The following is a 27330-nucleotide window of genomic DNA, read 5'->3' on the forward strand; positions in this document are numbered from 1 at the left end:
ACAGTTACAGAAATTTGAGGCCCTCAAATGGTTGATGGCCACAGATTTTTTTTATAATTTAATTTTATGACATGCACATACCGTCAAAGTCATCCACAGCCACCTCTTTACAATGTGAAAGAATATGAAAAATCTGAAATACATTAGTTACTGTATTCCAATAACTTTGTAAACATGCAAGCATTGCAAACATAAATTAAGTATTCTCTCAGAGTTAAAAAAAAATCCTATTGTACTACAAAGAAAATTGTAGTGTTAAAACAGTGTAATTAAAGTAATTTAGTTTTTGATTTACTTAATTATATTTCGCATTTTTTGACGGTAGTTTATTCAACAATTGCACATTAAATGTACAATCAACCTTAAATAAGCAGATGAGTCAAATAGTGACATCATGATGAATAAGCTCGCAAGGTCGCGACCACTCGACTGAGGATATAGTATCATTATATACTGAATTCTATGTCCTCATTTTAGATCTATTATGTGTTATGATTGAATGTCATTCATATTTATAGTATAGTTATGAAATATGGCCATTGTTGTCCAATACTCAGGGTTGAAGTGCACGTTGAAGCCACTGGTTTCATGGCACCAATGGGTTTTATACAAGTCAACATGTGTCAGGCATAGAAGGCTGTCTTCCTATTAAGGGAAAAAAAAACCAATCACGAAAGATATTAATAAATCTGTGGCTGTGACTTGAAAGTTTGCTTATTAATCTAGTACATATGTGTCTTTAAAAATACAAGAGCATTCATGGCATCGGAAAATTAGTTTTAGTTTAATTAAAAAAAAACCGAATTAGAAAAGTCCCACACATCCCTTGGCGTAGAGATGTGGGGTCGCTCTGCATCTTCTACCTCATTTACCATGGTGGAGTGTTCAGAAGAGTTGTTCGGTCTAATACCTGCAGCTGAGTTTCATTATCGGACGTCAAGGCAGAATCCAAAAAACCATCCGTATAACCTCGATGTCCGTCGTTCCACAACTGAGCGTTTCTTAAGGCAGTTTTTGCCGCGCACTATGTGGAACCAGCTGCCCACTGAAGTATTTCCGAACCAATTCGACTTAGGGTCCTTCAAGAAATGAGCGTACCAATTCTGAGCCTCCTGCCCGTTTGCCTCCATTATTACTTAAAACACCTGTGTATGTGAGTGTTATTAAAAATTATGGTTTTACTATGGAGCATTGTGTGAACTTAGCGGATTAAGAATGTGTGTATATATCCAGTAAATTAATGGTTCGAAAGACGACTGTAGCATGTTTATGTTTTTTTATTTTATTTTACAGAATAATATAATCTAAATCATGATATGTTACATTAGAAAATCGCTGTGGCTTGTATTAACGTCCCAATAGCAGTGTTGTTAGAAGACCGACTAATGTATATAAAAATAATTCTTTAACGTGTTAATGTTGCTGAACGTTAGGTTATCTTATAACAGACCGGGAAGTCTATTTACTAGCCGCAAGAGCAAATACGTTGTTTGCTCTCTTAGTACAGAACATACGTTACATCTCGCACAACTCGTTTTTTATTTTATTTAACATCTCTCGAAAAAATTATGTAAATGTTAAAAAAAACCAATTATTATTATTCAGATGCGAGCGGCAAATGACGTATTTATGAAGAAATCATTTAATATTAAAATGTGTAGAAGTCAGGTCGTTATTATAGAATTGTCTTGGTAAATCGTTAATGTTAAAACGTGCTATATTCAAAACTGGGAGTCTGTATTATAATGGGTTTCGTTGCTCGTGTGTTATACCCGTCTCTGTCTGACACACGAGTTTGTAGGTTTGTCTCTTTCACGGTTTCGGTGGACCGGCCCAACAGGTCCTGTTGCAAAAAATGTATAAGTTGTTTCGGTTTTTTGGTGTGATTTTATTGGGTGGGTCTTAGTAATTTGAATTTCGAATATTGGTGTATTGAACATTCAAGCTAATCGTTTAGTCGCTGTAGTTTACTCATTAACCTCGTTAGACTTGACATTGGTGACAGGATCCCAATCCCAATTGGGAATTATAGAAAGCCGTTGTGTTTTCCTGCCCTCTTGACGTTTAGATTTATACTCTTAGCGCTAAATATGTCCATTATTAAGTAATTAACGTATAATAGGAACAATAGGTATTATTTTTACTTTTGACGACAATGGTTTTATAATCAACTCCTGAGAAGTCTATCTCGTCTGATATTTGTAGAGCAGTGTTGGCCTAGTGGCTTGAGGAGACCACAGTAAGCACTTATTTCAATTATCTTGAAACAGATACAGAAATCTGAGGCCCAGATCTAAAAAGGTTGTAGCGCCATTGATATTTGTACAATTAATGGGTGAATCCAAAAATCCATATAGATTTGTATCAGCTTTTCCTTCGGCGTTGAAACTTCACTGTCATTTGTGTTATCGTTTTAGACAGTCGACACTTTATAAACGATTGAAAAACTCGAAGTTTAGTTATATGAACGTCGAGCTACGGTTCGAATCTAGTATTGACGATCGTTCAGGTGTTGTGCATCCTAACAGCTGTTGTAGAAATCGTTATAAAAGTTATTATTAACATCATTTATAATAGGGTTTTATAGGTAACTCAATGTCATTTTGTCGACGCCTTATACAGCTGAGCTTCAGCGAAATGCGAAACCGCCTCTTTCATGAGTTTGGTTTACCCTAGGCGGTTGAGTTCTCCATACTGCAAAGTGACTGGAATGAGTCGAGTCTCACTTACCGCATTGAGTACTTCATTTAGTGCGCCAACGCATTTCTACCTTGGTATAAAAAAAGGGAACAAAATGTACGAGCAGTATTGGCGTAGCGGCTTCAGCGTGCGCCTCTCATCCCTGAGGTCGTAGGTTCGATCCCCGGCTGTGCACCAATGGATTTTTTTAAATGTGCGCATTTAATATTAGCTCGAACGTTGAAGGAAAACATCGTGAGGAAACCGGCTTGCCTTAGACCCAAAAAGTTGACGGCGTGCGTCAGGCACAGGAGGCTGATCACCTACTTGCCTATTCGATTAACAAATGATCATGAAACAGATACAGAAATCTGAGGCCCAGACCTAAAAAGGTTGTAACGCCATTGATTTATTTGTAACAAAATGTACACTTATGTACATTTACATTACTGTAAGTCAAGGACGGACGTGAAGAACTAGCCATATACTCTCCATCACACTTTCGGAGCAATTGCGCTCGTGACATCTTCAAAGAATTGCGTGTATTAAATTTTCTTTTATTGTAAACTTGCGTAACCTAACGCACCTAAAATACCCAAAATGCATTATCAGCTATAAACTTGATATCTATGAAGTTATCTGTTACCACAAATCTTATCTCATTGTGAAGGTTAAAAGTATTTGAGTAGTCTTTTTGCTTTTCTTTTGTACAAACTTAACATATAGCAAATACTCTCCGGCACAGGCGTCGATAACAGGTACCCACAATTTGTACATAATAAATTGTTTTAGGTTGTACGTGTGGGTACCGTCAATTATTGTCATATTTGAATTTTAAATTTTTAGTAATAAATTTTAATTATATGTGTAATCAAATAAAAAACATAGATGTGTCGCTGATATATGACATAATCAGGAGAATGATTTTTATTTATAACAAATAAAAAATATAGCATCTTCATAATTTTACAGAAAAAAAAAATACTCAAATTCTACGTGATTTCACAATAAATAATTTATTGAAAAACTCTATAGAAAGTTTTGTTCCCAGAGCTAACTACTTGGTGATATCAATGGCTGAATGACTTAACCTGAGGAATTTGTTTTCGTTAATATATGCTATAATTATCGCATTTTGTTTAATAATTACATGCGAAACAATTACATATAAAGTTACGTTAACGGATAAAGGTTCAAGGCCGAATATAAATAATAATTCAGTGGCTCTGCAACCGTCTTCGCAGTGATTCCTATTTTTTTAAATATAACTGGTATTTTAAGAATTGGTACGCTCTTAAAGGACCCTAAGTTCTGTAATACTTCAGTGGGCAGCTGGTGAAACATATTAATAGAAAATGCCCTGCACTTATGGAGAGACAGACGTCGAGGAGTTACGGGTGGTCTGGTCGAGAACAGAAGTCATGAGCTAGGTCTCAACTGTAGTTCATTTGCGTATTGTTGTGATTGACAAAGACGACTCGGCTATGGCCTAGTTTTATCAAGACTCGCTTTGTACGCATGAGGTGTGGAATCAGTTTCCGCACTTAGACTCGTATTCGGTCCATTGTGTGTAAAGTCCAGCCTAGCTCCTTCCAGAAGCACAGAAGTCTCGTGGGCAATTCACAGGCTCACGGAGCGACCTCACTGCTCTGAAGATTTGTGCACGTTGTTTAGCCACAGCCTCGCATTCCAGGACTATGTGGGTGACAGATTCCAGCACATGGCTGTCTAACCGACCAGTGTTGGTTTGAGATGGTCTCATCCTGTGCCACGTGCCTAACTATTACATATCCAATGTTTTGTTTTTTTTATAATTGTTAAGTGGTGGTAATAACTGTCAGGATAGTTGTTAGTGAACAGAAAAATTAGACAATTAAAGTTATTCTTCCACCTGAAAATGGATACCTGGGGTACGAAATCGAGGCTGCTGTCTAATAGACCCATGAGGTAGACTAGGTATTAAACATATATATGTAGTCATAGAAACATTTCAAGGATCGTCATTCGTCATGCTCGCTTAAATGTCATTGCTTGTGGCGGCGTCCATGCGTCAGGTTGTCTCTCTCCCTAAAATATGGAGAGGGGGCCGATGTCTGGCCATGCGTCATACTCGTGAACGGGTGCTACTTGTGGTGACTGGTCGTACTGGAATTCGTGTATGCGGTGATGTTAGTTATTTCGACTATGTATTTGCGTTGCCACGAGAATTACTCCTATTTCACCATGCCTCCTGCTGGTGTTATGTGGAACATGATGTAATGCTTGCAGCTCCTTACAAAAGCTGTGTTCTAAAAAGAAAACTTGACGATTAAAAATAGTGGCGGAGAGTTTATTGCCAGTTCTTCTCTTCCGTTCTACGCCCTTGATTTGATTTACTGCCATATGTAAAATTAGAAGCATTTAATGTATTTTTTGACGTTCATACATTGTGTTATATTGTTAAATGATTTTTGACTTTGACATACAAAGATAACAGTGATCTGACATACGTTGGCTATTGGGTTTAAAGACTTGTTCTAGGATGTTTTTCTTGACATTCTGAAGTGTTCACAGAAAGGAAAATCTTTTAGTTCAGTCTGGTTGTTAAGGCGTGGTCGGTGTAATCAGTCATCGGCGCTGAATTAATAGTGTATATAAATGTCTCCGAGCGATGATTTGTGTGATTTCTCAATCGACACCAATTTGTTAAGCGTCACGTGTTATCTGAGGTTAAGTCTGTCGTATTGATTAGTGAAGAATCGTGTGTTGTGGGCCGTTATCTACTGTGTATTTTGAACAAAGTGAACTAAACATCAACAGGCGAAATGGTGGGGTCCGATTTGATTAATGGCAAATATAATTTTAAAATTACCGGTATCCTAGTTAAGAGAGATTAAAAAAAAAGTTTTTTAAATCTCTAATGTTATTATTTTGTAATTATTGTTATTTTATGTGTTTCTGTGTGTGTTTTGTTAGTAATAAATGTTATGTCTATAATAAAAAATAAATCAAACAAAGTTTTAACCACTCATCTGTCCCTGTCAAACATACCGTTAATACATTTTGACAGAAAGAAAGGAATGCATATTCAAATCACATACCGTGGTACTTGCACACTACCTATAGAGGGGTGAGCTTTGGCCCGTTCGGGGCGTATGCCCCCTTCGGGTGGTGTTAATTTTCGCACACTGCTGATACAGGGCGGTACGGGGGCCGCCCAATAGCCCTTGGTGGGGGCCGTAGCGCGCAAGGCATAGGCTCTACTAGCTGACTCATACCACATAGATTTAGTTTTTATAATTATGAGGGTAGCAATGATAAATGTTTTGCTTAAGATTAAATTTCCGTTCATAAGAGTCTAAATAGTGTGCCCTTGTATGTGTTTAGTTAGCTCATAACAACGTTCGTACGTAATTTGTAATTATGATTAGTGTCATTAGGCTTATCTAGCGTAGCGCCATCTGTGGCGCCTTACCGGCATATGATATGATTATATATAGTTCGTCGTCTATTTTATTGGTATGTCTGTGCTTTTTGTGTTTATGACATTCTTCAAATACTTGTCTACTAACTATGAGAACTAATCAATTGTTAGCCGCTTGTCCTAACACAGCCCACAAACCTTTGTATGTATGTATGTAATGCGCATTTGGTCCGTTGTGCGTAAAGTCCTGGCTACTCTAGCCAGCTTACTCCTTCCAGAAGCGCAGAAGTCTCCCGGGCACTTCACAGGCTTCGCGGAGCGACCTCACTGTTCCGAGGATTTTTGTACGTTGATTAGTCACAGCCTCGTATTCCAGGACTACTTAGGTGACAGATTCCTCTGCGCTGAAACAGCCTCTGCACAAGAGGCTGTCTGTCGCGCCTAGGACAAATATGTTTAATAAGGAGACAGTGGCTCGTAATTTTTATTATCATTTTTGAGATTGATTCTGTTGAGGTTAAGAACTCGATTTGTCAATTTACTGCTGACATTGTTGCCTAGCCTCGAGGCTAGGCAACAATGTCATAGTTTAATATCAGCTATTTGAAAAGGCGCAAACGCAGTTCCTCAGTCGAGGCAAGTGTGATTAATAACGTCCAGCGGAACCAGTCCCAAAAATCGTTGGGTGAACGACCTGGTGGGCGGTGACGTCACTCATTGTTTCAATTATGTCTTGTGAATGTTTAATTTTCAACCGACTTATCAGTTATACACAAGCTTTCGCTGTGGACTCTTAAAAAGGCGAGCAAATGTTTTTATTGAATACAATGAACGAAGATTGAGAAAGATTTCTATGTCGTATTGGTTCTGAAATACCTCTTTAAAAATCTTTTCTCTTCTCTTTCGTTCTTTATTATTTCTCCTTATTTAAACTTAGTGAGCGAAGTGATTTTTATAAAATACTACAATTAGTACATATTTAAATCACAATGTATTTAGTCAGCGACTCCGTTGTCGACATTTTAAAAATTGATACACTCTCTGAAGGACTCTCTGGAATTGGTTCGGTAAAACTTCAGTGGGCAGCTGGATCCACAATGATGAGAGCGGAATGTGTTTTAAGAAGCGTTCTGTTGTGACTTAGGGTCCTTCGATAAAAGAGCGTACCAATTCTTGATTTCTTCTTGATATCAGATGAGACCCCTGCCAATTTCTATATTTGATGAAAAGACAGAATGCCTAGACTGTGCAATCCGTTTACAGTTACAGTACTGTTATAGATAATCATTATCTTTGTAAACTTATTAATTGTGAGCATTTTGTCTAAGTGGCTGGCCACATTGCGCGCATATACTCCTTGAATGGTGATGATGACTCAATGATGATGTTTGTGCACGCCTTCCATACGACATTCTATTATCGACCACACATTGTTGTTACATTTTTTAACATGATTCTTTTCTGTTTTCAGTATCCTTGTTAGCGGCTTCATTATTATTTATAAATAAATAAAAATGAAGTCTATATATAAGGATATATACCACGTCTAGTCGTTGTATAATTAAGTGTTCGAATCGTTCACGCGTGATAATATCACCTAATATGGTATTATCACAGTTGTGAAAGAAATCAAAGACTCGATTTGACATTACCGGTGTTGAAGCCGGGACGTTGCTGGGAATTTATTATTTGATTTGATCAATTTTAAAAAAAATATATTATCTGATACTTATATTCGCTGAGTTGCTGACAATTACTTGTAGAAGCTAAAAATGGAAGTGTATTTTTTTTAACATTTATGTTTACCATAATTGTATTATAGAAAATATATCTTGTAACGTATACTGTTCGATACAGCATTATATACGATGTGTTGAAATTAAATAAATTAGTATTTTGGAAATAAATATAGTCACTCAGGGATATAAGGAAATAATTTTGGAGGAGGACAAGTGGTTTTTGAGAATTAGGTGGGCTGAAGAGTTCGTAGGCTGACATGTATTGCGCTGCTAGTATTCAATTAATACATATACAAATTACAACTGTCGTTCTACTAGTTTGCCAGATATAGTATTTTAAGTATGGTACTAAAAATAAATTTCGTGTATTGATTATGCATTGCATTTTGGCGAAAAAAATATACAAAGTTTTGATTCATATGAAATTTAAAGAAAATCTTTGGAAAAGGATACATCTTTATATAGATTCATGTATATAAATGCTGTGGTTTTGTTTTTGGTTCAGATATCCGCAATACGAAAATCTAGTTCGTGTTGAAGCTCGTGCTAGTTTTCATAATCTATTTATAAGGTAAAAGTTTGTAAAAGACGCAACCAGTAGTTTTTATTTATTCCTTGATCTCTGATGAAGGCTTTTATGGAGAGAAAAATTGGAAAATTTAGTTTTATCCAGTTCATTGGGTTTTCATTTCGAAATAGCGAATTATCTATGAGGTAGCAAGATGTGCCATATGTTGGTATGTAGCTACTAAAAGTAGACTGAGTAAAATCATATTAAGGCGAACGACAACTAAGTTCACCGGGACATCTGTGTATATAAATAAAAATGAATTGCAAAATAAGTTTCTCGCAAAAGTCAGACGGCTGGACCAATTCGAGTATTTATTATTTATTTCTTTGAGCTCTGATGATGGATTTTATGGAGAGAAAATAGGGAAATTGAGTACTCATGTTTTTATTCGGGAAAAGCGTATAGTGAGGTAGGAAAATGTTCCATATGTTGATGGAAAAACATTAAGGCGAAAGCAAGTTCGAATGGTGGTAGCTTGTTATAAATATTTATGTTTCACCTACCCCCGTCTTCTTTTAAATGGTATTCTAAAATTTTTAATAATTTTTAACACTTCAAGGTTAACACTCTGTGGTCGATTTGAAAATGCTCATGTTTCATTCATAATGACTACAAATAGTACGCACTGTAGAAAACCATTTGTTTAGTCATGTTACGCTCTGTTAATCTTTGGACGGTACGTGACGTCATTTTCAATCAATGGTCAAATCAACTACCGTAACCACGAACAGATCTCGGATTGGTCGAAATTTGATTGGGTGATTTGTGATTTCGATTTTAATTCATCTAAGGCATATTATGCTCTTCAGGCTTTAAAAATTCAAGCAGTTTTCGCCAAAACGCTGGTTTGTGAAGATGGCGTCGTACCAATACCTATGGATTCGCCCTTGCCGGCCTTTGTCAGAATCGCTATTTTCTTGAAGGACCTTAAGTAGAATTGGTCCAAAAATACTTCAGTGCATTGGCTGCTAGTGTTACATCGTGCTGGTGCGCCGCAATAAGTGTCTACTCAGTTGTGGAACGGCAGATGTCGAAGTCGGAATGTCAGAATTTCATATTCTGCCTACCGATGATTAAACTCAGCTGCAGGTATTAAAAACATCTCTGAACACTCGCCGTGTTAACTCATGGTGCGGTTGAATATGCAGATGTGTAATTTAAGAATAATGTTTTATTATATTAAGTCTTAATAGTTTTCTATCTTACAATTGGATATTTGGAGACATTATTTGCACACATGCTATGTCATCATCGATTTGACTTATTTGTGACCGTTGTGTCACATGACTGCCGTATAAAATGGATTTTTGATAAACTCGAACTAACTATATTGATATACGTAGCCAAGTACAGTTGTGAACGTCAAAAGAAAAGATGTTAAATAGATTCTAAATTGATATTTGCTAGCAGTTCGCAAGTCAAGGGCGTAGAGCGGGCAAGAAGAACTGGCAAGAAACTCTCCGCCACTCTTTTTAATCGCCAACTCTACGTCATACAAGTTGTTTGATACAAAAGATTAGGATCATTTAAATATTCGTTAAATTTATAAAAAGCTTCATTGATTCATTTACGTTTAACGAGAGTTTTGAATTTATTTAGTAATAAGTTCTTAACGCTTTTTAAGGCCATGTTTTATACAGATTAATTATCTCATATCTCAATTATGCTGTATTTTTTACTGTCAATTAGCAATATTTATAAGTGGTATTTTTGTTTGCAGGTTGTGCATGATTCTACGAGGCGTTTAGGCGCGACGGATTGCCATTACAATTTATTGAGTAAGTATTTTAGTATGTCGATTATTTTTAATTTACAACAAATAAAACTACATAAAAACCCATAATCGACCATTTAGTCTCACCTGACTGAGGGGGTTTAGTCAAGATGACTTAACAGTAGTTCGACAGAGTTTCATACAAATTTAGTTTTCGACTTTCTACATACACTCCTGTTGAGGTATCTTGTTTAAACCCCCAGGCCCGGTTCTGAACAGAGGTCTCAATCTGCCTATAGTGCTTGTGGCAGTGTTCTTATCTTTCCCTTAGCTACTAATGTATGTATACATAATAAGAACAGTTGAAAAACGGCAATAAAATATTTTCATTGTATAGTTGTATATGTGTGTGTGTTGAACACTTGCACACATCGTGAGGAAACCCGAATACCTTAGGCCTAAAATACGAAAGTATGAGGCGCTTGTCTATTAAGGAAAATTTCCAAGCCATCTTCAGTGTAAAAATATCACGGTTCACGTGTTCATTATACTGATTATTCATAACGTCTTGTGAAGACAAAGACATTAATTATACTATGCGTCCTCTTGTATTAATTTCCATTTCAATAACCCTAACGCTTGTTCGTGGATGATAATCGCTGTGTTAATACGTCCGTCCGCGTTGAACGCTCGATGCGTAATGAGTTCAGTGATGCCAACTCCTACAGTATATCCTAAAACCAACTTCACACACTCCTAAATATCGTTTAAAAATGCCTAAAGTTTTTGTTGTACCCTCAGTTTGAGAGGTAAATAATAAGTAATATAAAATTTTTATCTTTTAGTATTATTGCTTTCTGATATTTCAGTTATGGCTACGTCATTATGGAGATTAAATTTGGTTTAGTTTGTTGGTTGGGTTCGACTTTTAATATAAATTGTAGAAAATCGTGCGTTTTTTAAGAAGAAAATTCTTGAATATCTCCTAAATTTGGGGGAAATCCCCTGAGTCGGCATCACTGGTAAAAATGGCAATCATTAATTCTAAATTTATTCATTGATTTTTTTTTTGTCATTTATTTAGGTAACACAATGTACACTTATGAATATCAATAAAGAAATACATATTAAATCCTAAATGCTTCTGCTACATTTACTGCCAGTCCTTAGATCAAGGGCGTAGAAAAGGAGAACTGGCAATAAACTCTCTGCCACTCTTTTCACAGTACATAGTTACATCACCGCATACACGAACTCGAGTACGACCAGTCACCACTAGTAGCACCCGTACAAGTACTTAGATTGAAGGGTGTTACTACAAATACTCCAAATCAGCAAACTGTGTAGCATGGAGCATGATATTTTTTGTAAGAGCAAGTCAGAAGAGAAATCTTACAATAATAAAATAATAATATTAAGGTTTTTGATAGGAAATCTTGCGAAAACCACTCTGCGTAAACTTTTAAGATATGGATGTATCGTTCGAAATTCAAATCGCGAGCGCCATCTTCCCGCGCGACTTCCCGCGCTCCCAATTGGCCGCGTCCTGTAACGGAAGTGGCGTAATACCGTTCCGTCAGGTGATTTAACCGAGTGTAGGCTTGTTTCCGGTTTTGTGTCTGGGTTATAGTATAATTAGATGTGTGTTTAGGGGAATTTGTTTACCATTAACTATCGAGGTCTCTTACGGGTGCACTTTAGACCAGAATAAATTACTTTATGATAGGTTCTCAATATTCTCTGCAATTTCCAAGGATAATTTATATCTATTATTTGAATTTACTACCCAGTTTTAGTCCACTCCACTATGATGGCTCTTTCACGGTCCTCTTCACAAGACATGATCTTCGAATTGTGGAATCGACTTCCGGTGGAAGTTCATCGTGGGAGAAACGAACTCCAACTGTTTAAAAAATTACGATAGTTCTCCTTCAAAGGTCGGCAACGTACACATTAAAACGAGATTACGTGACGCCCAAAAAGTGCAGTCAATCACAGCTCATTGGGTGACCTCGTTTTGCTTGCAACCTATAAAAAAACTAAAATATTTACTAAAGTAATGCAGAAATTACTTTAGAAAATTGTTCGTAAACAATTACACACAATACACACATGATACACAATTAAGATGAATCCTTTTTTTTTGCTTTTCTTTTTTGATTATTAATATTTTGTATTTTTCTTTAGCAATAAATGTCTTTCAATTTAATTCAGAGTTATGTTGTGTGCTGATAAATGTTTGTATATCTTATTAGCACGTGTTGGGCTCAGGTACAACCTGAGCTGGTTTCCTCACAATGTTTACAGAGTATGTGTTAATTGTAAAAAAATCATTGGTGTCCATTTGAACGTGTTTTTACCTACAGTATGTACTTACATTGGCTAGGTAAGCAAAGGGAAGGATCATGAATATACCCATTTGGAGTAGAGATTCTCAATTCTTAACAAAGACACACGTCTGATACGTTTTCTTCTTATTAAAGTATTTACAATTATCGTATCTTGAGTCGTTTAAAACAGTAGACCAACAAGTACCAACTATATGACTTCAATAGCGATACTGTGGAGGTAGCCGCTGTAGTATAAATTGTAATGAGTTTTAAATATTTGGTTGATAATAATAATGGAGCGAGTTAAGTTATATATACAGTGTAAAATCTTTATAACGTCATTCGTTATAAAGAGTTTACACTGTATTTTATTTAATAATTAGAAGCGCAAAACAAATGTTAGCAATCATGGCCAATATGCCCTTTAGAGTTTCCAACACTTAGTGTCATTAAGATTTACGAACTCTTCAACAAGTCTAGATAGTTTTTGTTAATCCAGCGTCGCAACCTACCACAAATTTTATGTTACTTATAAGCTCATGTATATGTCCCAGTAAAGTAGTTAAATCAGAGAGTTAATTAAATCTCTAGACAGTTAATTAAATGTCGATATTCAATCAAGTCGCTAGTATTTTGATTTAAATTAAGCGTCGAAAACGTTTAACTATCTGTCTGGCCGAAAGCCAGTGTGTAGATTAACAATGTAAAACAAGACTCCGCAAAGATTTTTTCATTTGTTATTGTTATTTTGGTTTGATCATGAAGAACTGAGAGCTTAGAAATTCCGTGTTTTGCTTTATTGTAAATAGGTTAGGTTAGTCTTGTGGCCTAGTAACGTTTAGGAAACTCGTTAAACGTTTGGTTCACACACGTGTCTGACCGAACTTTATCGATTTTTAATTAACTGTCTAGAGATTCAATTAACTCTCTGATTTAACTACTTTACTGCGACATATTAACCGAACAAAGCCAGGTGACATCCAGCTTCAAAGAAGATTATCACATTACATACATTTAACGTATTTCTGAATATATCTAGAACAACTGACACCGAACTTAATCAGCGCTTAAATATAATTTCTAATTGCTAATGATTATAAAACAAACAGACGCTATGCGCTTCAACATTAGGTGAAAGTTAGTACGAATTTTCTATTTACAGTAAGCGGTTTCTAAATAGTACATACAAGACGAGTTCTATCTAAACTCAACATCAGACGTCAAATAATAATGGAATGTTAACTTCAATATTTAGTTTTTTTTTAGAAATATATGCTTACGTTGGCACATACTTTTCTTGGCCGGTAAGAGCATCGCAGTCATGGATATTAGTATTGCCAGTTAATAAAAGTTAACCATTATCTTTACTTAATAATTAATTGAAATGTCCTAATAAAACAATGTATACTAGTATCTAGAAAATACAGTTCTAGGCTTAAATGAATGTGAGACAAACGTAGGAACGACTGATAAGATGAGTTTTGTTAACTGTACTATTAATATAACATCTTTTAAGATACCTAGCGATCAGAAATTTGCCATCGTAATGAATAATGCAAGGAATAAAAATAAATACATTTTAGTTGCATTTTTATTAGATGTTGGAGCGCGTTCTTATTTTGGGGTAGGAGGGGGAAGGGGTCCTCTTGTAAAACGTTACGAAGCGGGGCGGGGATTGAATTACGCGTTATTGATATTATTTTCCACTTTCCAGTACTTTACACCACGTAATGGTAAGTTTTAGGTATAAAGAGTCACTGGGGGTGGTCACGAAACGTTTTACTATTGGATATAGAAACGTTACGGCGCGTTTCTTGGGGAGGGGGGGTCAACAGTCTCCAAAAACTGCGTGACGTAATACTTGAACGCTCCCTTGGTAGATAGTAAAATGATTTATTGAACGCACCAAGTAGAAAAGAAAATAATGTCTGTGTGATATTTTAAAATGGTGATGGTAGTACCAATTTCAGCTGCCGGCCAAGTAAAGTATGTGGCACTGTAGGTCATAGTGGCGTCAGAGAACGTCAGTCAGTCTGATATCAGAGCGCTTTAAGGATTAGGAGGAAAGTGATTAAGTCTGCGGCAATAGTTTTGTGCTGTTGTGTTTTTTTTAAAACAATTTCTACCTTTAAATCCCCTAAAATAAAAAGTTTGAGCAAATCCTTCACAGTGTCCGCTATATAGTCTTTGCCTTACTGATTTTATACGTTCGACTTCTTCATTATCCTCAACAGTCTCCCATAAAAGCACTTCAGCATCGTGCATTTCTGAGTAACTTGGTGTCGCTGTCGTAATTTGTAATAATTTTTATTATCATGTTTTATTGTAATTATTTGGTTTGTTTCGCTCTGTTTTGATAAATAATGTTTGATATAGTTGTTATTATTATTCAATTTTGCAAAAATGTGTTAATAAACTTTATTGTGTGTTTGAGACACTTAGATACAAAATGCGTTAGAAAAATGATCACGAAACATACAGATAGATACCTGATGCCCGGAGTTTACAGCGTTGTCTCGCAAGGACGTATATGGAGGCCAGTATTGTACAAAGCCTTTATCATAAATAGAATTAAAAAAATACTGTTATAAACCCAATATAGTGGTTACTATAGCGTCAAAGAAAGGTTTAGGTATGCGTTCTACTCGTGCGCAGAGTATTCCCCGATTATTACGTTTCATTGGCATAAGTTCGATTGACACTAATTGACCCAGATTATAGATGGAAGTAAAAACATTTACAAGGTTGACGGGTTGCACCAAAGCCATATATTGTGGTTAATTAGCATTTGATATATGTCTGCCCTCAAAGGAGGTGATTTATCAAAATATCAAAATGTTTAAGCTAAATGTATCTGTCCTAGAAGTTAAAGCAAATCTCGGGCCGAGGCTTTTTTAGTTTTATAAGTTAAAGAATTATTTTTACATGGGACATTAATACAAACCACAGCGGTTTTCTAATGTACCATAGCATGATTTAGATTATATTATTCTGTAAAATAAAATGAAAAAAAAAAAAAAACATATAAACTCATACGAAGCGATGTAATACCTTTTATTACGCAATCTTATAAGTAGGTAAAACGGCTATACATCGCGAAATCGGGCAACGCCCACGGCGTCTAGTAAGGGCGCCTGAGTCACCGGTCGATGACCCTGCGCGCGCGCAGCCTTCGTTCGATCGGGTCTTAAGCCCAAAACGATTGGCGATTTTTTTTCTTAAAACTTACAAGACATTGTCACATCATGTAAGTTATACGATTAACAGAAGAAGGTTGTGGTGTGACTGGCTGCTGCTTTTGATTGCTGACAGTAACTGTTTGAAATTATTTTTCATATTTAAAAAAAAATCGTTAATAACTCTAGCAGACAATAGTTTTGTCTTAGTGATTTACACAACGCTCGTGAGGTCGCGTGTTCTAATTTCGGCCATGGACGCATTAGCCTTTCTCTTCATTTGAGCTATCAGCGTTTGCTCATACGGTGAAGGAAGTCGTCGAAAGGAAACAGAACCAATTCATATCCAAAAACGTAAGGCAGTGCAGGCTGACCCGCCTAGGTATATGAAATTGAAATGTCTTTTGTTAACATAGCTTTTGCACATTGAAAGAAAACACTTTACAACCGGATTGAAGCTATGTATTATTATAAACTTATAATTATTTTACATAATTTGGTAAGTCACGGTGACTGAAGACAAAAGGTGTTGAATGTCAAAAATAATCACAGCTGTAGAGAAAGTTGTGTTATCTGTATTTATTTCCACGGAGTTGGTATCGACTAAAAGATGAAAGGGTTTTTGCAGAAATGACTCACGGTGCCCTCCATTTTCGCGGATAATTTAAAATTATGTAAGATAATTACAAGTTTATAATAATACATAGCTTCGGTCCGGTTACAAAAGTGTTTTCTTTCAAATTTAAAATGTTTAAAGAAACATAACAATTTGAAGTCAAATGTTCTTGGTTTGTATAGCTATTTTATTAGGACTACTTCAACATTATTTAGTAAGCTGTGGCATGTATTAGAATCTACTTGCTTCAGGCTTAATAATTGACTTATATTTTGGTAACATGTTATTTATATGTAAATTTTATTTGGAGTCTATACGGGCATAATTCTATATACCCATGCTTTTTTTTAAATGTAATAGCAGCCAAACGGGCAAGAGGCTCAGCTGATGTTAAGCGATACCGCCAATGGACACTAACATTGCCAGAAGGCTCGCAAGTGCGTTGCCGGCCTTTCAAGAATTGGTACGCTCTTTTCTTGAAGGACCCGAAGTCGAATTGGTACGGAAATACTTCAGTGGGCAACTGGTTCCACATAGTGGTGGTGAAAAATGGCTTTGAAAACGCTCAGTTGTAGAAAAATGTTAAGGTATAAATAATGTATAAGTTTTATTGCATTTACGGATTTTATTTATTGTTTTTCTTTCACACTCCGCTGGCGAACGAAAGTAAGCACTAGCCTTTAACACTGTATAGCTCCTTTACAAATCGGACATTGGAGCTCCAAGTCATCTTTTCAGCGTCTTTTTTTGTACTGGGTGCGTGCCGGCCTGTGAGGGGGGGGGGGGGAGTATACTCTTTTTCTAAACAGTTGGATGTCGTATATCCCTGTGAGCAATGGGGGTCTTCCTTGGGAGATACGGGAGTCCACAATTCGCCATATTGAACCGGTCCGTAGAAGATTTTCAGCCATCGAGGTGATGCGAATGTAATTGTGTGTTTATACGGCTCGTACTGTGTCGAGGCAGGAGGGTTCATTCCAAACAACTTTTCCGAACATTCTCCATAGTAGACTTTGTAGTGTAATTATTTCTTATTAATTAAAGAATACTATTTGAAGAGTATACATACTGTTTTGGCCTGAAACATTAAGATGTTTTTCTATGTGCGCTATTACTTGTTGCGTCATGTGACTTTCGTTGGAATTAGAGGAAATAATGATGTGGATTGTAGCGCCGCTATTTAAACAATTGTGCTTGAGTAGTACACCTTATATAATTAAATCACGTTGAAATTTATGTGCTATTTACGTATGTGCTTCATAGTAAACATATAATTAAAAATTCCTTTAAATAAAATAAATAAAGAGCTGTATTGGCCTAGTGGCTTTAGCGTGCGACTCTCATCCCTGAGATTCTTAGGTTCGATCCCCGGCTGTGCACCAATGGATTTTCTTTCTATGTGCGCATTTAACATTAGCTCGAACGGTGAAGGAAAACATCGTGAGGAAACCGACTTGCGGCGTGCGTCAGGCACAGAAGGCCTATTAGATTAACAAATGATCATGAAACGGATACAGAAATCCGAGGTCTAGGTCTGGGCCTAAAAAGGTTGTAGCGCCATTGTTTTTTTTTTTATAAAATATATTATATACGCAATTTTACTTCAACATTCACCTATAATGTCGATCCGCGGTATCCAATTTCGTTTTGTTATAAGTAAATTATGTCATTCATTGAAGAACTGCCGTTCTATGGCTATTGACCTCATGGTATCTCTATATTTAGATGACCCTATAACCCACTGACTAAGCACTCAGATACGCAACAGATGTGGTCTGTTCCACCAATTAACGTGAATCTAATTTTTGGCCTCAAACAACCATTGTATTATAATTTTAGTACCAGTTATTTTTTAGGACATTTGAATACACATACATTTATTTTGTACATACATTTGTGGTGCTGTGACTATGATGGTAATATATGTGAGGGGGTGTACATAGTGTGCTCATGATGTAGATGATTTTGCGCTATGGTTATTCTTAATACTCCTTTTAAGCATATAATAAGTCAAGGCTTAAATATATTGTAAGTTGTCAGCGCCTGTAGCCCATGGCACACGACGTGATAGAGTCTTGGAAAGACCGGCGGCCAGGCGTGATAATTATGCGAAATAATATACATGTTAAGTTCTTCTATTTGCTAATATTATTAGGACTATGTATTTGCCTGTTGTTCCGACGAGAATGTAAGTGCGTACTGCTAATAGAGGATTTTTGACAAACTGAGACAAAACTTTGTTTTTAATTTGTTTTATTATTATTAATTACTTAAAATGTCATGTGGAATATGGTGTGATGGTTGCAGCTCCATACAAACGTTGTGTAAAACAAAACTTGGCAATTAAAAAGAGTGGCGGAGAGTTTATTGCCAGTTCTCTTCCGTTCTACGCCCTTGATTTGTAAACTGACCGTAAATGTAAAATTAGAAGCATTTAATGTATATTTATTTTGACGTTCATAAGAGTACATTGTGTTATCTATATGAATAAATGGTTTTGACTTTCGCTTTGCTAAGTTCATTAAAATCCTTACAAAGGCGCTTCAGATTTCTAAATTTCGTGATATTTTCTTCTGAAGCAACTACTGGTACACACGCCGTCGACTTTTTGGATCTCATGCATGACGTGTTCACATTCACCGTACCAGCGATTGTTCTAAAGTCCACAGCTGTGATACAGCTCAAACGGGTTGAGAGACGCATGTTAAAGCCACTGGGTCAACACTGCTCTGTTGAAAGCTTTTATTAGTTCTATACACACACTAATAAGGAAAGTATGGATTACGCTGACGTAACAGCGTACCTTGTATGGGTACAATTCTTAGTGCCACATCCCCATAGTAACAAGGGCAAAGTTCGACGCTCCATCGATCGGTGTGTAAGGCAAATGAAGGCGTCATTGTTATTTCACTGACTTCAAAAGGATATCAGTTTGCCCTCGTTGGAATTGGATATTTGAGGATGTATTCCGACTTTGTTTTGTGTGTAAATATGAAGGTATATCATTGGTTTAGGTTTTGATATGTGGGTATCCACAAAATTGTTGTGTGGGTACCTATATTTGTACCAAGGTTGATAGGTGTTTGAAGTTAAATTTTCGAATTACTTTGTATGGAATGCTTGGGTGGGTGAGTGGGGTCGTGCTGTCAGAAATTATAAATAAAAAAATACTACCCAAAATTCTATGTGGCTCAGGCATAGAAGGCTGAACAGATACAGATATCATATATTACGCGCTGTACATTTTCCTCACTCAGGCTTTCTTAGTTTTATAAGGTGATTTACTCAATTGTTGGAGTTACGCCCCGAGAGTTATTCATTCGTTACATAGCAATTAACATTGTTGTAAGCTAGTAGTTATTATAGAGTAAAACTAAAATCTTATATTATACTAGCTGAACCGGCAAACGTCGTCTTGCCATGTATATTATTTATATAGGAAACATTTTTAAAGTTCAATAAAAATTTCTACTATAATTAAAAATAGGGGTTGATCGTAGAGGGGTTATATGTATTTTTGTATGTTGTATCATAAGAAAATAGAAATTAAAAATTTTGTCTAAAAAATAAAATAGGGGTGGACTATCCCTAACATTTAGGGGGATGAAAAATAGATGTTGGCCGACTCTCATAGATACCGGATAAGCACAAAAAATTTCATCAAAATCGGTCAAGCCGTTTCGGAGGAGTATGGCAACGAAAACTGTGACACGAGAATTTTATATCTTATATTATATAAAACAGCAGCAGATGAGCCAGGAACCGTATTAAAAGTTATTTTATCTATATTCCGCTTACAAACAAAAATTCTTATCACTTTGTGTATTATGAAGTATTCTTGTATATTAATTTCGATGCTAATAGGTTCGTGGTAAACGATATCGTGTTGGTAGTTTGGGGTCGGTTTTGCCGAAAATATTTGATGGGGTTCATGTGTGAGTCATGTATGTTATTTGTACTTTCTAACAAATAAGTAATAATAACCTAAAATAGGTATTGGCCTCAGATGTCATTAGATTCTTTGGTTATTTCATAGACAACTAGCTGGCCAGGCAAACGTCGTTTTGCCATGTATATTATTTCCAGGAAACTTTTTTTTTAGTTCTAATAACCTATGTACTATAATAAAACTAGGCGTGGTTCGTGGAGGGGTTACAATTAATTTCTTTTGGTATGCTGTATCATAAAAAAATAGACGCAAAAAAAATTGTCTAAAATCTAATTTTTGAAATATAGATAGTAGCCCATTCTCAGACTTACTGAATATGCTTGTAAAAAATCATAAGCAGCGATCGAGCCGTTTCGGAGGAGTATGGGAACGAACGAACATTGTGACATGAGAATTTTATATTTATATAGAGATTATCAGCCTTTAGTCTGATACATCAAAGTTTAGAGACATATTTTCTAAGGATATTTTCCTTTACCATATGACTGTTAGATGCGCACATAGACAGCAAGTCTATGTGGGGATGAAACCTACTATGAGAGCCACTAGACCACCACTGCTTTTGGAAGATAAATGTTTTTTTAACTATGTTATATTACAGCGAAGAGGATGTATAATTTTATCAGCTTCCTGCCGTGAATTGAATTGAAAGGAAAATTGTTACATAAGGCTGTTATTGCCCTTAGGAAGGGTTGGTTTTGATCTACACTAATTAGAGTTTGAACAGGATTTTGTTAATCCAACGGTTGATCCAATTATCGAGACAGTATATTAGAAGCTACATTGAAGATAAATGTTGTCAAAATTCCTTTAAAAATATTGATACATAAATGTATTAACATGGTTTAAATAGCAACAATTTTATTTGTATTGATTGAATTGGTATTTCTAAGATAATGAAAGAGGGGAAAAGTTGGTTTGCTTTTTTTAATATTTAAGTACCTACGTTATACAATATATATAGGAGATTATATAGTATAGTAATTACTTATAGCGCGTTTTCCGTCCCGCATACAACGCGGTATTTCTCTCCTGTAATGCGTAGATTTGTCAAGTTATATTTGTGTAGTGAAATTTATAATGATTTGTCAAGTCCATAGTTTATTTTTAATTCTGTTATATTAAATTCGTGTTCGATTACGAGAATACTCTTACAACACGATTTCTTATAACGCGGTCCGTACCTGCACTATTCATTATGTGAGCATTTGTTTTACGCGATTGAGACCGCGGCCTGTAGGTAGTCGAATATAAATGATGAAAAGGAGTGAACTTGCACTCACCCCACCCCACATCTGGGGTGGAATTGCATTCATTTGACATTAATCATTAAAACTCACCCATTTAAAAGTCAAGTACACACTATGAAACGCTTTCGTAACTAACAGACTGGATTTTGATTGCGTACTGAAACTTTATGGAGTTATGGAGTTGCCGTGCCTCGCTGTGGCTTTAGTTATTTTTTTTTAATAAAAGTAATCACTATCTAAGTGGTTCCGTGATTCAAAAGGAAGTCTTCGAATCAGGATTTTACTATATACATGTAACACTGGGATATTTGGTGAAGGCTGGCCAAAAATCAGGCTGATTACTTACTTGTCTATTAAATAATGATCAAAGATGCAATCTTAGGCCAGATAGAACTTATATGGGGTTGTAGCGCAATAGGATTATTGTCTATTAAGGTTATAACGAGCAGGTCACTTTGATTAAATTTATAATCACCGCCCATGGACACCTACAAAGCACCTTTCGGACAATGCATGTATAATGTATTACTGCTACAATATATTTTTTTAATGTTATGTTATCTCGTAAATAAAGATGTAATCACTACTGCCTGTTATGGTTTTCTAAGTGTTTATTTGAAATTAATTATCCTAGATTATCGATGATTAACTGATTTTTTTACACAACTGAGCGTTGTTACCATGTGGCAACAGCCGTCTATTGAAATATTTCCGACTAAGTGTCCTTCAAGAGTACAAATTCTTGAAGGGCCGGCTGTGACACGTGCTTCCTGGCAGTGTGAGAGTCCATCACTGTATTACTTAACATCGCCTTAGACCGTTTTATAAAAATGAATTCGAAGTAATCGTCAGCTATATGTTCACAAATGTTTATTGAAAACTTATTAAATTCAAGTTTAGGTGCGACATGATATAGCTTTCTAAATCGAAAACAATTCAGACATTCCTTTAAATGCAATAAACACGTGTGTGTAAACCGTAGATTCCACTTGTATTTTGTTAGTTAAGTCTCTAACACTCTAAATATCCCGTTTTAAATGAAACGGGATAATCTATAATTTAATTTTTTTATAAGTCTTTGCAATTGTTAACTCTTTTATATTAATTTTTGTAAACTTAGGTAACACAACAAAACACTTAGACAATATACAAAGCCAAAACAGATTTCATAGTTAAACAATATATAAACATTAAAGTTACAGTAGACAAAAATATAAAAAAACAACAGTTTAACATTAAACAAACGACATTCCTAATATCATAAACAAAATTCTGAATTGAAATGAATCCTTACATCCTTTTGGTGAGGTGGAAAATATCAATATCGTCATGGTATAGTCATAGTTAGATAAACCCCGAAATTATGCAGTTAATTCGAGTTCGTATGAAGCACATGGAACAATTGTGAGTAACTTGTCGCATTCTTTGAGAAATTAATCACAGATAGAGGCAAATAGATGGTAATATTTTATGGTCCATATAAATGAAAAATGTATCTTAGTCCATTATACATGTAAAACTTTAAATGGAATGGATTTTCTTACAACCCTTACAAAAACAGTCTCCAACTTCAGCGGCCTATCGCTATTTGTCTACGTTAGTAATAAAATGGCCGACGTAGCGTCGCCATTTTTATTACCCTACATGGTACTGCCAAAGAAATATACTTCTACAGCTATAAAAGTATTTATCAGACAGTGTTGGCCTAATGGCTTGAGCGTCCGCCATCGCCGTCTCATCCCTGGGGTCGTAGGTTCGAATGGACTCTCTATATGTGCATTATTCACTTTCTCGTGATGAAAAGGAAAACATGACACCGACATGTCTTAGACATAGTAAAAAGACGATCACCTACTTGCCTATTCGAAACATAACATCATTACGAAATATATACAGAAATCTGAGGGCCATACCTAAAAAGCGAGATCTTTTTTTTAACTGCTGCTTTTTTTATACGGAAAGAGGAATTTATCAAAACTAGATAGTTCTTGATAATACATGTTCACATGGTACGTTGAATTGTTGTGACCGTTAACGAATAAAATCAAAAAATTCAAATTTGGAACGTGCGGAAGCGCATTCCATGTCCGCGCGTCGTCTATTTCGGTCGTCTATAAACTCTTTTTAGGTTAAAAATAAAATATTCTCGCTCCATTTGCACGTGTTGATATATTTTGATAAGCCTTTTGCTCGGCTGTTTTGTGAGTCATTGTTTATGTTTGAGATTAGTGTTAATAGATATTTGTTAGCTACCCTCTTAGTATAATAAGAGGTTTAGTTAAACTACTTAGCGGAGTTATGGGAGAAAATTTCGGCGGTAGTAGAGAAATATACTAAGTTAGCGTGGTTATTGAGGGTAATCTCTAGATTTACGGAACTGGTTTTGATGCAAAAAAAATTGACGTAATCAGTTATTTTAGAAATTATTTTACCTAAGAAGGTAGTCGAAAAAAAAAAATGGTCTAACGAAAACGTTGCTTACGAACGCTGCCTTTACCTTTATCTTCTACGTAGAAATAATTGCAGATTTAACCAATATCTAGAATTACTGAGGAAGGTTTAGGTATATGATTCTTCAATGTTTAAAGTGTCGTTAGTGATTTATACATCATGCGTTACTTTTTTATGTAATAGGAGGCAAACGGGCAGGTGGCTCACCTTATGTTAGAAGGCTCGCAAGTGCGTTGCCTTTTAACTGTAGTATAGTGGCTATACAGTTGACTAGAACCAAATATCCCTCTTACACGCCTGTATTGTGTTTGTGCTCATTTAATGGTCCTGATAACAGATAGTTAGGCTTACAATAGAACAAGCAACTCCTTGGAGACCTTTCGCCGAGTCGTTTAAGCAACGTTGCTGGTTTATTATTTTCTTAATCCTGTATAATTATGTATGTAGATTGTAGTCCAAAGTAGTGCAAAGAGTCGAGTGAGTTGTGTGCTGCGATATTACAGTCCACTGGTGAGGAAGTTGCATGGATCCGGTTAGCCCTGTGCCTTATTCTCATGGCATTTTCACACGTGTATATCGTTCACAATTGTCTGATTGTTCTCCTTGTAATATGGCTGATGCTTGAGAGCAAAAATAAAATAAAAATATTTTATCGTGTAGTCTTGACTGCATATACCTAAAAGAAATTACATTGCGACACTAATGGCTATGGTTATGTATGGTGGAAGCACCGTTGCCTAACCAGGATAAGGCAGTTCAGACGTGCCAAATACATGCCAAAAATGGCTCGAGCCGAGTTCGCGTAGGCGCCGGGCAATATTTGTGCAGTATTGTTCTGATGTACCTCAAGGTATGGCGTAATGAGCAGTCGTGAGGCCACTTCAATGAACGAGTCTGCGAATCATTACATTTGATAACTGCGTACGCGCATAATGGACGGGCGTTAGCGTTTTAAACACATTTATTGGACACATTTTTCATCTTTGAAAATTTGGATGTACTATTTAAGGCAGTTTTTCCCTGTGCCAACATTATGTGGAACCAGCCGCCCAATGAAGTATTTCTGAACCGATTCCACTTAGGACTTTAAGAAAAGAGCGTGACAATAATCTTCCAAGGTCGGCAACACATTCGCGAGCCCTCCGGTATTGTGAAAGGCCATGGGCCATCACTTAACATCAGACGAGCCTCTTATAATTTAGTGGCGCTACAATCCATATCGCCCTGGTGTTGGCACATATTTTGATATATATTCATATGACATAAAAATATGTTCTTAAAAATCTTAACATAAGCTTGTGATATAGTCGCTCTTTTGAGTGATTCTTTTACCAATTTACGTGGAATATCCGCCTGAAGTGGGGATGGTCGAGTCGGAGTAGGGTATATAAAACTGGCTGTGGCACATGAGCACGAGCATCCCTTCTCAAATACAAACTAAAATCCGCTCCCACGACAAAGCCAATTGACGCCCACGCAGGGGACGCCCATGCGCTAGTTGCGTGTTTTAAATGTGTAAAGATTCTATAGGCGTACGTGAAGACCACAAAATTTATTTGAAAAATTCAGTCTATGACTTGCACCACGCGTCCACGCTCTTTGCTTGAGTAGCCAATTAAGCGTATGACACGCAAATGACTTTAACTTCATGTTTGCATAAGCATTTCAGACATTGCCGTGTTTTTCCGTTCTGTGTGTGTACTAACATATATCTACGAAATTTAACACGCGCGCTTCGAAGCCTTAACGGATACACATATAATGAATAATGTTAGTCGGGTTTGTTAGCATATAACATGAGAACTGGTATCGTGGTGGTGGTTAGTAGTCGTGGTTTATGGTTTTTTTGTATTTGTCTCCGTCAAAAGATTGTAAAATTGAAGATAATATTTAAAAATAAAAAAAATATATGAAGGATAATGTGTTTCGTAATTTTAAACATATATAATTACCATTGATAGGGTAGACTATTCCATCAAATTAAAGAACATATTCGACCTGGGGTCCTTCAACAAAAGAGTACCAATTCTTAAAAGGCATTGACAATGTCCATGGGCGGCGATATCACTTAAGATCAGGTGAGCAAACTGCTCGTTTGCCCTCTGTTATTTAAAATAATAAATATGTACTTCGTATCGACAAGATATATTTTATTTTTATTTATTAACACTTCGTTACATTACAATAGAAAAAAATTGAACATTATTAAATCAAAAGGAGGGCAACTGGCGGCCTTTTCGCTTTCGAGCGATCTCTTCCAGGCAACCACTGTGAGTAAAGAATAAAAATAAAAATATATTAAATTACATAAGATAGGCAAGTAGTGCAAAAATACATGTTATACGCAGTTATTAAGACAAAACTAAATAGGAAAAACTTAAACTAAACTAAAACGATGATACATTAAAAATAAAAAATAAAAAGACACATAAATCACGATAATTTAAGATAAATATTTACAGTATTCGAAAAAAGGCGTATTTGATATTTAAAACATTTAGAATAATAGCATTTACATATATATTAGAAGCATTTTTATTTTTGACGTTCATAAGTGTACATTGTGTTACCTACATGAATAAATGATTTTGATTTTTGTGTGCGTTCATACGCTTATTTATCTCTGTGTCAATTTATTTATTATTTGTTTTCTATTAATTATATTACTTGAATAAAATTCTAAAATACGTTAAGCTAATCTGTAACACGATATTGACCGTTCAGCTGTAGGAATTTTGCCGAGTCAGCTTGTTAATAATGAATAATACTCCAGTTAGGTCTCTACGAGCTCAGTCAATACACAAATATTATCAAGCTGTTGGTAAAAATGAAAGGGGAGGCAAGTCGTAGCAATTACGCAATGCCTCGTTGTAGCCAAACCTCCACCGCTAGGGTTTCGTAGGGTTGCGAACCCCTCGCCACAGTTTACACACATACAGTGGTGTTTAACGGTATAAAGAGAACATAATAATGTAATAACTACTGTTGTGCAAGATGAATTTTAGCATAGGAGGTGTTGCAAACGTTTTGAATCGTTCGGGCTTCTAAAATAATAAAAAGCGTTGGGCTAAGAAAGTGCGGAGACTAGCAATTGATATTGGAATTACGAAATAATTATTGCTCACAGACTGGTTATGTAAATTCGCGTTTTGTGTGATACAATAGTTTAATGGTTGTAGCCAATTATGTAGTATATATAATGAGGATAATCATCCTTATGAAAATGTGGTAGAAAGAAGATACAAGTGTAAATTACATGAGAAATTAAGAAGGCAATGCCAGATCCATGTAACTTGCTCACAGTCCACTAGTTTACGGGGACTCTTTGTATTGAACTCGCATGGTCTGCCAAGTATTCGTGTATATACAAATACATTATTATGTAGGAGTAAAGAAAATAACTGTAACGAGGTCAAATGCATTGAAGCATTGGAATCGGTATTCAAGTTATA

General features: G+C 35.8%; 1 protein-coding gene across 5 annotated transcripts in view; it reads left to right on the plus strand.

Moving 5' to 3' along the window:
- Positions 1–27330, plus strand: part of LOC123718128 (protein hu-li tai shao) — a 67463-nt gene that overhangs the window by 6608 nt on the left and 33525 nt on the right. For all 5 annotated transcript variants that reach the window (XM_045674528.1, XM_045674529.1, XM_045674530.1 and 2 more), the window contains exon 2: positions 10113–10170. The gene's annotated coding sequence lies outside the window, so the exon portion shown is untranslated. The remainder of the gene's footprint in view (positions 1–10112; positions 10171–27330) is intronic.

Source organism: Pieris brassicae, chromosome 14, assembly GCF_905147105.1.
Source record: "Pieris brassicae chromosome 14, ilPieBrab1.1, whole genome shotgun sequence".
NCBI lineage: Eukaryota > Metazoa > Arthropoda > Insecta > Lepidoptera > Pieridae > Pieris > Pieris brassicae.